Genomic DNA, 17,482 nt, shown 5'->3' on the forward strand with positions numbered 1-17,482 from the left:
GTCAGTGCTCTAATAGGCTAGCATTCGTTTGTTACTTTACGAAAGAATACGAGCGACGAATACAGCAGACTATTAGTTTCCCATACATGTTTAAGATATTATGTATAACGGCCGATCTTTTCAGTTTATCATTAAATTAACTTTAATGAACATCTCCATTCATTAAAAAAAAGAAACAGCAATTTAAGGTTTGAATCATGGAAATAAATTCATTGGCCATATCATGCATCATCAAACATGTTTAAAATCATAAAAATAAACAACGCAGTAAGCATAATTAACTATTGCACATTGTAAATTACATTATAATATACCAAACAGCTTATTTTATACTAATATGTGTACGCACTTAAATCCGTTTAAGTTGACCAAATATAGCAAAAATGTATAGATATTATACCCACAAATCTAGTAGGTATCTATATCTACCCATTAAAAAAACTTTTAAAGTCATGACCATTAACTCCAAAAATCTACAGCACGCGCCATCACCACCTATTAGCATCGGCAAACACATTATCTCCCGTTTTTCACGGAGTTTGACCGACCCTCCCTATCTGCTAATGATGTGTAAAATATTCTCAAACGCCCTCACAATAAGACCCGCGATTTGAACAGTTTTAGACCTTAATACTACATGAATAAGAATGTTGATAGGCGAATTTAAGAAACAAACTTAAATGCACCTGTTTTGGAGATTTTAAACTTTAAAATTAGCTAAATAAGGGTGTTGATAGGCGTTTCAAAAGTTTGTATCCGCACAGCTGCAATCGCTGACATCCGCCATTTTGAGCTCTAATGTCATGGACAACTTTTTATAGAGGGAACGTCAACTGTCAGTTTGACAGTCTTGAAAGGGTGATGGTCGTTTGTTTTTAATCCGGGATTGTTGTTTTAGATCAGGGAGTTGCCAGGATATTTTAAATTAGCTGATTAAGATTTTGCATCAGATTAGAATTCACTTTGGTCCGAATAATTGGACTGTTGAATGCATCTGCTGTTAATCTCTGTGCATTTTATAATTGATAGTGAATATAATACAAACAAATCTTTTAGGCACGATTAATCATTGCTTACAGATTGAAATTATACCTATAGTCTGTCAAGCAATTTCCGTCAGTAGGAAAGAGCGGCAAATTCACGAAGTATTAGTCTTCGCAAAAAAAATGAATGTTGCGCCTTTTTCTACTGACAAAGTTGATTAACAGATAAATAATAAACCTAGGACCTACTGACTTTTAAAAATATTTTCTTAAATTAAATTTCTCATTCCTTTAAACCAACCCATTACAATGGAATTTAAGTGAGAAAAATATGAACATAGGTGGTTATACTTAATTCAATTCAATTACAATTACATGTTATCATAAAATTCAATCAAAATTTAAAAAAAAATTGCCACTGTGCTATGGAGCTGAATCCATCGCCACAGTATCGGGGGATTACCTCCTGAATCATCGATTTCCTACGGGCTTGAAAGGAACAGTCCCTAGATATACTTAAGGTGATACAAAATATCTAATCAAGCTCTCTATCTAACGATAGGTAGAGACGTGTTAAAATATTTGTGACTCTGTACAGGCATTCACATATTAAACATATTTAAAAAAAAGTCAATTTTATTATAACATACCAAATTTGACGTTTCATGTAGCAGTGCCGTCTGCAATATTACCTACTGCTAATGTATTACAGTGTAGCACTGGTACAGGAAATGTCAATATCAATGATGGTGCCTGTATTTCTGATATTTGCTGCTGCAATGCATTCGGCAGTAATACTGCACCAGTATCTAACGTTAGTCCAGTTTCCATCCGTTTGTTACATTTAAGCCGATAATTATCAAAAGGAAGGAGTCCGTCTATAAATTAACTTGAATAGGACAAAGTGAGGGAGTGCCATTTTAGTTAAGACTAAGTTAAGTTGGCAGCGTTTTTGATAGCCCAGACTGTGCAAGTGTTAAGTAAACGTCATAATTTCATAGGAGCTTGACGTTTAAAATAACTCTTGCACAGTCTGGGCTATCAAAAACGCTGCCTACTTAGCTTGATCTGGCTCTAGTAATTTCTATTTCCATTCAGTTCACTTAAAGTTCAATATAAACAACAGATTTCAGCCTATGAGAATCGCCCCAGGTGCTACCTAGTGCCCACGCCAGCGTAAACGTACTCCCAAAATACATAGCCATTTATCCAAGCTACACCCACCGAGGGTTGCCAGCCTATAAATCATGTTAACACATAAATTGCGTTGGCAACACAGCCCTAGGGGACGCGACAAGTTGTGACAGATTAGCAAACGAAAATAACCAAAACTCCTGCGAAACTCAACCGTGTTTTCGGGTCAATAAAGTTGATTTTTGGTTAAGTGTTCAGGTTGGGATACTAGGTTTTATTACCATCATAATGTTGCCAGTGTTAGGGCTCTAACTGAATTGGTGAATTGAAATTTATCTAATAAATTATTGCTTATTTGTTGTAGCGGGGGTAATGTGTGGAAGCATTAGATTATTCTGGGTTACATGTTAATGGAGGTGTTTGCTCGGTTTCGGTGAGAGTCATTGGTTGGGGAGGATTTTTAAGACGGGACGTTATGTTTTCTGTTTCAGTTTAGTTCAAGGGGGAGCTCCAGTCAGCGTTTCCTGCTGCAAGAACTAGGAACAGGAGATTACTTAGAGTGACAGAGAAAAATGCCCGCAATTGACGAACTTCGATTTTCGCGGTTATAGCCCAGATGCTAAGTCAAAGTATGCACGCAAACCAGCTCATAAAGCAGCGACCTCTGCCACTCTGTTATGTGTTTTCTGTTGAAAAAAATCATTAAATGATATAAAAAAACTCATACATTAACCTCTTTTCTGTGTATGATAAGGATACTGCCGAATTTTTAGTTATATTTTTGCATTTTTTACTCTATACAGCAGAAGTCCAAACCGAGATTTGAGCCCACGATTGTAGACCACCACACACATAATATGTATGTAGGTTAATTCTAAAATATCTAACGATATCTGAAGGGCTAAGATGGTCCGCTCTTTATCATTTGTCACCATGCCTGTTACGTTCTATGTTCTAATAAGTATGTAAGTGCGAAAGTGACACATGACATGACAGGTGATAAAAATGCAACAATGATACCGCTGCTGCAGTTATTCATATTGTGAACTACTAAGTTCACAAACACCCGTGATATCAAAATTTTGATTCAGTTTAGTGTAATGGATCGTAATTACTACTATTATCTTACTTAGCTAATTACGCACTATACTTAAAGAAATAAAACTATTATTGAAACGGTTGGTTCCTAAATAAAGGTTTTTAATATGACTTATACGTGCACCTCACGGAATAGTAATCTAGTAGTATAGATAAGGGTTGAAATACACTTAACATGCAGCCAACAATTTCAAGTGCAATGTGAAAGTATCTATGTTTATCTTCACGCCCCACGCCGCACGTGCCGGCGCGTGCCTCGACTTTATCAGGTAGTGCACTTCGGCCAATTATGGATGATAATAAGAGCTACTGTAGGGCATTATGATGATTTTATTATGGTGAAACGACGTCGCCCACTCTTAGTTCTTAATAAGTTTTTGCCAAATATTTCAAGCTTTTATCGCTGACGGTACTTTTCTTTTCACAGGCAACAGGCACAGCACAGGCACACACACACACATCACAGAGTTTTTTTCGTTGAAAAAATCCTAAAAACCCCAAATACAATTTGTGTACGTTGTTTTATCACAGAGTTCCTAAGGCTACCTCCTGTCTCAATCGTCAGATCAGCTCGATGGTACCCGACTCACATATATATGTATGCAAAATTTCAGCTCAATCGGAAACCGGGAAGTGGGTCAAATTTAACTTGCAAGATTTGATTACAGACAGACAACGGGACAGCTGAAACTAAATAAAAACTTGTAAAAATGGCGACCTACTAGCTCTCCGAAATATGTCACGACTACGACACGACACGAAGCGAAACCATCATATATTCAAATTCAAAATTATTGTACGTCTTGATATTTAAGTTCGTAGATTTCCTATGATTACCTCGATAAGGCATACATGTAAAGCACCAGTTATCACAGTCAAGTTATTTAGGTGAAATGTGATACAAAACAAAACCTTTTACATATATTTTACTCATATTTTCAAGGTTCTATTCCTTCTCATTTAATACAAAACACCTGAAGCGTATTAGACTGCTGTTAACTCTATGCGATTCTGAATACGATCCTCACTTTCACCCCTATAAAATCTGACTACCATCCCTACCAGCCACACTAACACCATCTAACACCTACCCTCACGCTCCACAAACATACCATGTTGACTTTACAATCACTAGCCTGTAGCGGTGGAAATGAGAAAATAGGCATGTAAAATCTACAGGCTTTCCACTTCCCATGCTCTCTATTTCTGGTTGGTTCCTAGCTGATTGAAAAAACACTTGCGAAAATAGAAATCAAGTTTTAGAGGCAGTGTAAAAAAATATCGAAAAAACATCGTGGACGTTTGCAAGTCCCAAGGTGAGCGTAGACGAGTTGATGGTGGTCTTTTAAAAACATGTAGGTAAAATATTTTGTTGAAAATTGTTAATGATTAAATTGACTGTACCTCTCGAGTGCCGCGATTTATTTTTCAAATAATTTCCTCGTACGCGGATCCGCGTTATACGAGCGCTTAATACAGCCATAAATGATAAGAAAGAGAATCTTCAGGTACGATATAGCCAAGAAGAAGAAGCTAACAGTATTGTATAAAAGTGTGACATAGCATGTATAATAATTATAATAACATTACTTATAAGCGCCTTGGTTTATTAGACTGTAAGCTTATTTGCGAATAAAATCGAAAAAGAAAAAAAAAAACAAGCTTTATGCTATGCTTGATAAAACAAACTAATCAATCCATGACCATCGTAGCTATACTTGGCGCAAAACTAAGTGGCGAGTCAGGTCATAATGCCATCTCTTTCACTCTTGGTTGGTCTTAACAAAGGTAAAGGAGATAGCATTATGATCAGTGGCCAGTTAGTTTTGCGGCAAGTATAGTAAAACTGGACAAATGCTAATGCTGTTTATTTACAATACACTACACTACAGTGCTGCAAGCTTTTTACAGAGTCAGCCTTTATTTTTTCACACTTCAGTGTTGCAAGCTTTTTGCAAAGTCAACTAACATTTTTACTTTTTACACTCGAGTGTTGCCAGCGTTTTTACCATTAACCGTGCGCGTGCCGCGGCCTTTCTACAAACATCGCACTCGGGGACTAATGGGGCAAACAATGGTGCTCAAAATAAACAGGGCACTGACTCGACGTTTGAGAGGTGTGAATTTATTTGGAGTAGCAATTTGCAATATACATGAAACTGAATTACAAAGCTGTTTTATGAAGCCTGCCACGGGATAGAATTTGTATGTTATAGTTATTTAGTTTAAAATAAGAATCAAGGGCCAATATCAGAATATTCAGAACCTATCTAGTTCTCTTTTAAAGTGTATCTAAATATTATTAAGCGTTCATTAAAATATGTATTTATTGAAACAGTTTTTAAATTAATTGTATTAGCTATTGTACCTAACCTACTAACATGTAAATCAGTGATATTTAAAAAAATTGTGAACGCCTTGCAGAGATGTAGTATTAAATATTGTTATTTAAGGGTTCGTCACATTTTAATTTTGTTGACTAATGAAATGTTTTAATGTCATAATAACAATATACATAATACAAAATATACAGATGATTACTATAACTAGCTTATATGTAAAATAGGCCCTTGAGGCATTGTACCAAGGATGCTGGCGGCATTTCCTCGTTGTATCGCAATACTGATACGTTGTGCGAGGAAGCCGCCAGCTCTTCGGTCACCAGTTACGTCAACCAGACGTTTCGCGATTTCTCCAAAAAGCTTGTGCGTGCTGGGACCCCATGGACCTAGAGTTTCAACGCCAAATGGTACAAAAAATGTTGACTAATTAGAACTAGGACAGGTTGATTGCAAAAAAAATTCGTTTGATTAGAGTGTGTGAATTTCCATATTGTCATGATAAGTGAAATCTTGCAAGTTTGCTTTCACTCACTTCAGGACAGGTGATTGATTTGTAATTGGACATGCGCAATAGCGCATGTTGCGTGCGAGTGTCAATCAGTGCAACAATCAATAAGTCAATTAATAAATTGACTTTGATTAACTGATGTATTGAAAAAAAACCTACTTACTAGATTGTAACTCAGCAGTAAGTACATTTCGTATTTGTTGATTTTAGAAAATTACATTTCACAGCACGGAAAGGCCCATTTTCAGCAGTTACCATCACACAAACATGGTTTATCCTAAGGACATAAGTACAATTACGTAGGTTTATCCTTTTTGTATTGAATAGTGTAGAACCTGTTATAAGCTACATAATTTTAGAGTTGCTGGAGCTTTAACTTACTGTCAATTAAATAAATTTCCAATAGATATTGACTGGGACTGGAGACTGGGTCGCAGTAACATAATAGTAGGTTATAAAAACTTTGGGAGGTAAGATAGATGCACTCAAGGACTGGAATAGTCTACATGTGGCAGCAACAGATGTTGAGAAATGGTGGATCTACATTGCCCTTTTATTTCATTTTTTTACCCATTTGTGTTATCTATCTTGATGTGTATGCGTCTATTAAATTATTTGTAAATAGTATGTTACTAACCTTATCTAATTTTAAGATTTTTTGTACTCTACTAACACTATATGGATCTCCCAGATTCGAACTAAATAAATAATTGAATTGAATGAATGCTGGGATTAACCTAATTTTACGGTTTCAACTCACGTGTTTTTAAAATAAGTTTAACGTTATTATGTCCTACGATATTGCATTGCATTTCGATTAATGCTGGGAGTTTACCACCTGAAAACCGTATTGTAACCGTTAAAGTTGGGATTTCAGATATTAACTATACAAACCACCTTACAGTATTTATACAGTAAGAAGTTTGCTTTAAAATAATATTTATATACTTTAACCACGTTATAGCTATTTAAAACTATTTTGAGATTCACGTCAGACATTACATTCGAAATCAAACACACACATATAAGCCACATTTTCCACCCTCCCTTTCTCTTTGTTTATACTCTAATCAAAATGCACAATCGGTAATCAATTGAAAACAAACTCGGAGCGTAACACGAAAAACGAATCAAGTGAAAATTGCGCTGACAAAACATTGTCACTTCGGGGGCAAATGGCAACAGGGGCACAGGGTAACCTGCGGCAGCGGGAGGGTTCCCACGGTATCTTACTGATACATGAAGTGTTTAGAATGGGTGATGGAAACACAAACGTTTACTATTTATGTTTATCTTGTTAGAGAAAATAGTGTTGTCTAATTGTAAGGTGATTTTTATCACGTCTAGCGTAAACGTGCACAAACGGTGAAAATGTCTGATAAAGTTTTTTGTTTGCTTGTAAAAACACAGAATTAGAATAAATAGTTAAGAGTCGTTGATATTTGTTTGTTCGTAGCGTAACTACGTAGTTACGCTCCCATTTTAAAACGACTAGTTAGATTGCTTTGATAATATCTGATTGTTAGATAAGGTTAGCAAAACTTGTGTTTGCTGTATTTCGTTTGTTTTATAAGCTATACAATAAACTAAATTAGTTAATAATAATACTTATACCTCATGTCATTGTATGTCCAAAGTTTCATTACAATCCAACATGTAGTTTTAATTCCGTTCGTTGTATGGGAAGGTGAAATTCAGCCGAGCTTGCTGCGGACGTAGAATTGATTTTAGGATTGAAGAGTAGGCTATATTTAGGTCGCCCGTTGATGTCTAATTCATTCATAATATTAACAATAATTTTAAACCTAATATGGAGTCCGTCTAACTAGGTTAAATCTGCAGCGACTCTGCGACGTTGACGTCATCATTTTTTGACATTTAATGGTGTCACTTCCATACTCTGCCGCTTGTCAAATTGCCACAGAGTTACCTTGGACTGACTCTACAACTATACTCTTTTCAATGATAATTTTTATTAATATCTATTTCATTTTTTATATATTATATTAAAAGTACCGACCCACAAGCGAATCGATTCATTTCACCAACATGACAAGCCTTAACATTATTTGCATCAACTATTGTAATTAATATGCGAATCCGAAAGATAAATATAAGGTAAGATAAGTTAATTGGAACAGGAGGCATTAATCCATAATCGTGTGTCCGCGGCGGATGCTAATCGGTCATGTTCTCGATGTGTCTGTATGTCTGTCTTAGCGGCTGTAACTGTAGGTTGATGCTGTGGGAAAAAGGGGGTAATGTATTTTGACGAATTAGGGTAGGGGGTAGACTATAGTCAGACGCTTATTGTGTTTTAAACAATGGCTTTTTATCCGACATATACATAGAAGGGTTGAGATTTAAGTAGTATGTGTCTGTATGTACTTATCTAAGTTTTTGTGGTATATAGCGTAAATGTAACCTATAGAACTGACTTTTATAAATCAGTGTTTTTTTTTCTAAAACACTTTATTTATTAATCAGTAACATTAATAATTAATCAATAAATGTGTGCGTCAATTTATTTGTAAAAATTGTGTATGTATTTGTGTTTTTTCTTACAAATATATCGGGAATAGAAAATATATGTGTAATGATCGGAAAAGTTTTCGTTTTTGGTATACATATTTAAGTATCTCTGAACCAGAAGTGTTTATTTCTACAATATTGTTACCGATAAGGATAGGATTGGAGAACAAAACACGTAACGTATGACTCATCTCACGAAATTTCATTATCCCTGAATACCATATTTTTTATTCAACCAAAAAAATCCTTTTAAGCTACTAAAACGCGGCTTTTTAACTGACCACATTAAAATTGTTTATCAAGCCGGTAGCGAAAACTTTTTCCAATAAATATCTCATAAAACTGACGTTTGAAGATAACGGCTGACGGTGACAGGGCCGTTGCATTAATGTAAAAAAAAACAAAACAAACATGGCGGCGCAAGATGGCCGTCAAAGGTGCCGCCGGTAGCGGTATTCGTAAATGATAAATTTAATATTTTTATACCGTTCGGAGAGGTTGTGATGCCACTGGGTTGGTTTGGTGTGACAATTTTTATGACTTGTAAATCGCATCGTACTAAATATTGAGATTAGTAAACGAGTGCACTGACCATCTGATAATAATATACATTGGCAAGTTTGGTGGAGTAGGTACTAGCTAAAAATGCAGTTATGAAATCTGTATATCTTCGTAAATATGCAAGTTTATGTACGAGTTTCAACTGTGGTTACCTACTCAAAGGGTACGTCTGAATGTCCGCCAACTTCAACAACGGCTGATCCATTGGCTAGATATATGTGAAGTGTGCGGTGAGTTAAATACAAGCAACAATAACTAAACGCGTGGGAAAAGTGACCTTTCATAGCTTGAACAGCAGAACTTATTTGACAGCAGTCAAATAACTATGTTCCATACCCGCCAGGGCGGCGCCACAGTCACCGAGCTAACAACTAATATGTTTTAGCGGTAGTATCAACTCCAAACTGTCCCCAAAACAGAAAATGTGGTCCGGCCGTGCCGCGATTTCACGCATGACACTTACTTTCAATTATTATAATATTCATTTGTCAATCCTAAAGTTCGATGGCACAGTTCCAAAGGTAACTTTGTACGGTGTTTTCTATAACAAGTCAAGGTAATTGAGCGTTTGAATTGAACTACTGTACGGATGCTACACTTCATAGACTGTTGCAAATTTGTAACTTTATTTCAATGACGTTAAGATCGAATATTGGTTAACTCGCGTGTTCTGCTTATGAACTCGATTAAATATAGTTTGACCCCAAAACTCATAGGAATTATTTAAAGGGACGGGTCAGAAACAGCTGGCAGTGTACATGGTCATCCCATGGTCGCTAATCTTATTTGGTAAACAAACTATGGTTCAAAGAGCAAGATAATAAAGTAGCGATTTAATTTGTAATAAAAAAGTTACGCAATGGTATCTCAGTGTGCTATATGTAAGGAGTAATGAATATCCCATCAAAAATATTAATTAGAATGTAAGAGCAATAATCTATATTAAGAATAGCTTTGCTTTTGAATTCACCGACCAAACTATTTGAGTTTTAAATCGGATGTCAAGTTTAAATATACAATTTGAGGAGAATGAGGAGGGTGAAGGAATGACACTCTGGTTTCTTTTCTTGTAATTGGCTTACTACCGCATGTTTAGGCAATTTTTGGACTACATAATATAAATAGTTCACTAGACTTTCAAATGATTTCAAGGCTACATAAATATGTTGTTTGAAATTGACAAACTTACAAACTTTGAGTAAAGGTATTAGGTACACAAATATTATCTTTAACTATAGGGATATTGTCCCATATGAATACATTTACGTTACAAAACATACTTTAAAAGACATAGCGATATCTTGCAGCAAAGAAACCCGGTAGCTTCGTATCGATCGGAATCCCGCCAAGTGTAATCCGGCGGTCGGTGTGTGTTACCGTTTGTGTCAACGCAGGACGGTTCACGCTTTCACGTGCAAAGGTGAGCCACCTACCATCGCCCACACTTACCACATCGGTGGACCTTATTACAAAAGGCATAAGGTCCACTGATGGACAATTAACAGTGTTGCTGTTTGTACAACGAAATATACCATGTTTTTGAACCATTTATTTACGTTCTTATAAGTATACTTTGAAATCTCTGTTAAATTTTGTCAATATCTATTAACAAACACAAATGTCAGGCAAGATGACAGAGAAGAAAAAATACAAATGGTAAAAGGCATACTCTACCGGTCAATTATTGGGACAAACAGAGACTTATGTTGTTGCAGGAAAGATTCAATTTCTAGGAGATACTTTAACCATGCTTAGGTGGATAATAAAAGTTACAGGTCACACTGAACGTCTTTCGGGACCCTGAAATCGCTAAATCAGTTATGCCGAACCCCGAACTGATCTTATAACTTTTTCGTGAACCTAATTTGGAAGGAAATATTAAAAAAAGGCATTAGTTAATAATTAATATAAAAGTTAATAAAATTACCATTTGTTTTTGGTATGTTATCAGGAATATGTGTGTGTGTCAGAAACGTGTTTTTAATTGTGTCGCATTGCGTATGTTCTGTTCCTCACGGGCGCACGCGGTACCTATAGCACAGCTATACGATCCTATCATCTATGGAATAGCCACAATCAAATACAAAACCACCTTGAAATTTAACCCAAGCCACACATAGCTAGAATCTTTTGTCATAATCTGTCATTTTGACTTATGTTTTCGTAAGAACGGGATAAAACATAATTAAATGAAATGGTCTTATTCATAAACGTCTGTCAAGTCTAACAAGCCGTTGATAATCGTTTGTGTTTGACAGAAAACACAATTTAATAAAGATTCCCTTAGTTTTATTAATAAGGGCGTAAGTATATGGGGATAAGTGTTATAAAGCACGACCAACTCACAGGTCTCATGGTAGAATTTTTATCATTTGTTATGTCATGCCTCCCTTTCGCACTTACATACTAGTTAGAACGTGGCAGGCATCATGACAGATGATAAAAAAATTGACCATCTTAGCAGGCCCGCTTATCATTATCTTGCTAGGCCTTGTTCCAATTTATACCTGGGGTAGGCCTTCCCTGTTCTTCTCTTCCATTCTGCACGATTGAGTGCAAGGTTGGCGTCTATATTGAGATCTTTCAGGTCTCGCTGAACCGTCGTCAGCCTGGTGGCAGGTCGTCTTCCACTTCCTAGCTTCGTCGTTGGAATCTCGAGGGCTACTTTAACCATGTAGTCTTCTGGATGCCTCTGTACATGACCATACCACCTGAGACGTTCTGCAGCCCCGCTTAGTTAGTGCATAATATAGGCTCGTGTCGAAAAGAGCGTTATCGGGCGAATGACACCGGGGCCGAAACTAGGGCAGTATGCTACAAGCGAAGACAGAGAAGCCCTACTACCTAAGGCGATTAGGCCCATTAGGGAGCGTTTGGCAGATATCAAGGAATTTTGACAATTACATCAAAGCGTGAAAATGTGACAAATAATGACAAATTTCTACAGCGTGTATTTTTGATACGAATACATAATCAAAGGGCAGTTAGTTTAGGCCTTAATGAACACACTTTCATAGGTTTTATAAAAAATGGATGACCTTTATTTTTCGATGTAAAATAATTTAGCAAACAATGTATCACTACTTTATTTAACTCAAAACGTCGCGTTTAATGGCGCGACGTCACAACTGTCACAAGTAGGGTTGCCAACCTTAGTGCACAGTTTTGCGGTACATTTGCGATCAATTTGCGGGACTCCTTCGCCCGGCTTAAGTGGGAAAGGTATACCTATTGGCCGTCAACGTATTGAAAGGCATGAAAAATAGAACCAAGGTAACTTTCTAAATATTTTTAGCACACTAGCATATAAATTTTATGGCATAAACAATAAAGAAAATAGTTTAGGTTTTAGTATAGATCGGTTTAATCCCTGAAGATTTCTAATTAAAATCACGCGCTGGTGCAAACCGTACCTCCGTTTCAGTGCTTATAATCTAGTCTAGCCAGAAAACGGGACAATCGGCGTCCCGCACAGACCCTTTCCCCTCCCTTCCCTGTCCCTTTGTGGGACGCGTACTTTAGGGCTCCAGAAACGGGACGTCCCGCGTGTTGCGGGACGGTTGGCAACCCTAGTCACAAATGACCATGATGTACGGAATACATTGCCGCTCGAAAAAAAAGAAAAAAAAAATGAATTATAAGTATTCTGGTACTTAAGACTAAATTAAAACAATGTACGTATAGTTCAAGTTTGTGGTTAAATCAAAAATACACACTGTATGAAAATATGACGTGTCTAATGACACCTTACTTTGTGCTATCTAAGATGGTGCAGCTGGTGATGGTGATGGTTCGTGTCATCCACGATTTGTCAAATCGAAATCTAACCTTTAATAACATGATATTACGAATCAAGGCAGGCGTCTTCGTGAATGACACGATATATGGACTCTAACGGTAATATTTCTGCTGTTTTCTATCTACTGTCACTTAAATTCAGTTATCTACAATTCTATTTTATCAACACATTATCAATGTGGTACATTGTATCGAAAAAAAATCAATTTATCTCGACATTTGGAAGTCACACACACACGGTAAACCTTGGATGAGAGAGATTAGAGAGAGTGTTTTGAAGAGCAGGAATGTTTACTTCTGTCAGTTGCCCAAGAAACTCTAGGCCCATTTTTTATACTACGTCGGTGGTAAAGAAGCATACGGCCCGCTTGATGGTAAGCAGTCTCCGTAGCTTATGTACGCCTGCAACTGCAGAGGAGTTACATGTGCGTTGCCGACCCTAACACTCCGCACCCTCGTTGAGCTTTGGCAACCTTGCTCACCGGCAGGAACACAATGCTATGTATTTCGTTTAGCAATATCGGGCTTTAGAAATCTCTTAAGAGCAATTCCTAGCTGAGCAACTTTTCAAAGATATGTTTCTGTCGCGCTGCGGTGCGCGGGAGTGCGTGCGTGCGATAAGGACAACTGCACCTCGGATTGTCATATTTGTATACTGCGCCTTTTTTGCTATTTCCGAGGCGCTGTAAGCTTATTCAAAATAAAATAATCCAAAAAAAGCAAAACATAGCGGTACAGATATTGATGATATTGATCTTATTTGAAAAAGAAAAAACATTGCTCTTGGTTAAAAATCCAGGGAGGAAACAGTTGAGAGCGTTTGCATGGAAAATCGCAACTAGGAATTCCTCTTAACGTTGTATTACCTGCAGACAAACTGTATAGGCTTCATCTTTCAAGCTACAATCGTACATCTATACATCATCTTAATAAAGTTCCTGGACTCATTCTGAAAATACTTACATCTACGAAAAAAAGATACGAGACAGTAGCGTTCGTAAATTATGACTAATAAAAATATATCCGACCGGAACGATCATAAATTCACAATAAAAACTAGCAGCGGCTACTTTTTATTTACGGTATTGTGTAAAAGTAAACAAATAATACTTTTCATTTCATATCAAATTGATTTAAATTAGTTAAAAAGCACCCCCGATGCGATAAAATGTATATTATAGTATAATCAATTAATTTCATTCCGCCCAAGAGATTAAAAAAGCAACTGGCCGTATAAAATTCTAAGGGATGCCAATATACAATGAGGAAAAAATAAATTTCGAAAAAAGAACGCCCAGCTGCCAACGTAGCGCGAAAGAGACGACAATGGGAAATAATGGGGGCGAAAAGGACGAGTATACGGATTAAAAAAAGTCCGCGGATTAATTTTATTCCCGTATTAAAATGTGTATTCAGTTTTTAAATGGAAAAAATGGCGAGCCGTTAATTTAGTTCGGTGATTTACAGCGGACTCTGGAATTTGGAGGTTTGAGGAAAATTCAAATGTTTTCTTTTTAATTATGATTTGTAAAATTTACCTTGGCAACATTGCTTCTAACATCTGACACAAATTCCTATCTCTCAAAGACAAGATTTCAAACAAAAAGATGTCAAAAAATAAACGGTTATTGTACTCTCAGCGTAAAAAACGCACCCGTCGATTTAAAAATATCACAGTTTTCCATAAAGCAACCCTTTTTGGGATTAAGCCCCACTTTTTATGGGTTCTGACAGTACCTATAGATAATAAAACATGTACCATAAATTCTTGGTAACGTATTGCAAAGGGCCTAATTTTGCAAAACTGGAAAAAACGACGAGGATGTGTCAGTCAGGTTAGAAGCTCTAACCACTACAATATTTACTGGAGATATAATTATAGTCAATAATCGTTTTACTACGTTTAGTACCACGTACCATTACCCCCCTACCGTACCGTTGTCGTTACCAGTAACATTGTTCTTCGTAAAAAATAAAATATCCGAGCATAAAAGCCTTCCCGATTATTGGTTCAATATCCTTCGCACTCTTCTGATATATTTTTTGTACCGTTTATTTATGTGGACATATACAAGATTTACCTTTACATGAACACATATACATGTATATATGTAGAGAATAACACTAATAATTATGTTTGTTTTATGGATACACAGTTCAAAAATACCTTTTAATGTTGCCAGCACAAATATCAATATGTCCAATTAAAATTCTCTACTGTAGATTTTGAATACACACATAAAAAGAATTATAATTTTAAAACAACAATTACAGTCTCATGTTTGTTCACGACTGTTGTGTGAGTGGCGTCTCCTGACGACTACCACCATACCTTCTCATCACCGCCACCCACCACCATATCTTCTCATATCCTGACTACGACCATTAACTACATATTCTATCATTGATTGTTTAATTTCTTTCGTAAGTTTAACAAGTACCTACAGTACAATCAGCTGCAGAAATGAATTTCTGACCCAAAACAGAAGTGTGTACGCAGGGAGGTTTCGTTGCAACTGATTATTTGTGTACCTACCTAGAAAACCTAACAAATAAAACATGGTTAGAAATGATGATAACCGAATAATGTCGTCACTGCACCTGTTAAACCAACGAAAGGGAACGATTTGAATTTTTAAAAGCGTTTCAATACGGGGAGCCTAAAGGAGGATTAGAGCCCTTCGCGGAACGGCACGGTTTGCGGCGGTCGATTATTTGTGCATAGAGAATAGAACGCTTGTACCACTATGTAGTAGTTATATCCTGGCAAACCAATTTTATCAGTAACTGTAGACTAAAATACTAAACTCATTCTTTTTTTTGGGGTTATATACCTAATAGCATTCAAAATTACAGTACCCTACCCTCTTAGTCTATGCTCTACTGACAAGCCACTTTTACCAAACTAGGTGAAGAAACAACTTGCTGGGATATATATAAAAAAACTCTATAATACCTAAATACATTCGACCAAAACTGTTTAATCAAATATGGCTGACTTTCTATATAAATCATAACCTGAAAATCTTATTTATGTAAATAAAAAAGTATCACTTAATCTATGTTCGGCCTTCAAGTACGGAATAAAAAGAAATTACGAAAGTTTTAGTTTTTTTTACAATTACAGCCAAATATTTTAGCTACTCGTTTAGATAATATACTTTTTCATTAGTAGGGTAAAAAGCTATAATATTTGACCCTCACTAATCTATAACCCAAATAATTTATTACAAGCATGATTATGTAACAACATTTATGCTTATTTCTCTCTGACTCCGCCTTATTTATCGTATATTTACGTTAAAAATACTACACTACGTAAATACCCACGCAACTAACGTAACAATATCAAAAATAACAAACACAACGCTGCTAATTAAGGCCAAGTAACTTCCTCCGTTTCCCCACATTTCGGGGGGGAGGGGAAACTGGCAACACTCAGGAGGGGGGATAAGCGGCTTACGCGGGGCTGTTTTGATTATTCCGAAGGATGTCTTCTTGAAACGTAAATTATGCAATGCTCTCCCGGTTGTTTTCGCTTGTCATGTCGGTGTTGCCATAGGGAATGCTAATGGTACCCCTACGAGTTTTTAGTTCCGTGAAATTTGGGAGTCTAAGATGGCTAACGATTTAGGTTAGGTTAGAAATTCTTAATGGATTAAAGTTTATTATATTCAATGCGAGTTGCATTCAACAGAATGTATTAGGGATTATAGTTTGCAAACGATATCAGACTACATCAATATTTAAAGTAGATAGGTAAAACAAGAGTTTATTCGTTATGCGGAAGATCTTAATCCTATTAACCCACATTCATCTACCAGGTGATACAACACCGATATTTTTTGTTTTATATGGATAATTTACAAAATATAAATAATCATGAAAATAAGATTTTTTAGTTTAGGCTTAATGTCAATGCACGAATTCATTATTTTTTACTTGAATGAGTTCTTTGTGCATTCGAGTACTTATTACGATATCAAAAATATGAGAAAATCATTTGTGCCACCAGAAAGTACTTAATGAAGAAACACATTGCTTCTATTTCTTATTAATATAATTAAATACGCAATACATGTTGTACACGAAATCTGGCCATCAATGTGAAAAAAAATATTCCCAAAAATAATTTTAAGCACTCAATCCTAAAGAAATCACTTAAATTTTAAATCACGCAACTCACTAATAAACTAATGCTAATCTTATTGTACCAGTCATAAATCCTACCATTTCTACTAAGCACGTTTGATTTACAAGCCTCCTTCGAGCCTCGAGCTGGCAACAGCGGAAGGTGTCGCCATATAAATGGTTGTAAAACCTTAAAGGATTGTAAACTGACGTGGTTTGCTGTAACATAGGAACGCTTTCAACAAATTGCTCGTTTCTAGTGGATGTGGTTTTTGAGATTGAGTAAATTAGGTTCGTATGTAAGGTATCAGGTTAATATCTTATATATGTACGTAGTGTGTAGAATGCCAAGATGTGAGATATAAGTTCCATTTACTTGTTACAGTTACCAAAGA

The 17,482-nt window shown here is 36.1% G+C and overlaps 1 protein-coding gene across 1 annotated transcript in view; it reads right to left on the reverse strand.

The window, feature by feature from the left end:
• The window catches only part of LOC133530898 (homeobox protein OTX1-like), a 60,803-nt gene that overhangs the window by 14,800 nt on the left and 28,521 nt on the right, over positions 1 to 17,482 (reverse strand). The gene's annotated exons all lie outside the window — the stretch shown is intronic.

This window comes from Cydia pomonella, chromosome 24 (assembly GCF_033807575.1).
Source record: "Cydia pomonella isolate Wapato2018A chromosome 24, ilCydPomo1, whole genome shotgun sequence".
NCBI lineage: Eukaryota > Metazoa > Arthropoda > Insecta > Lepidoptera > Tortricidae > Cydia > Cydia pomonella.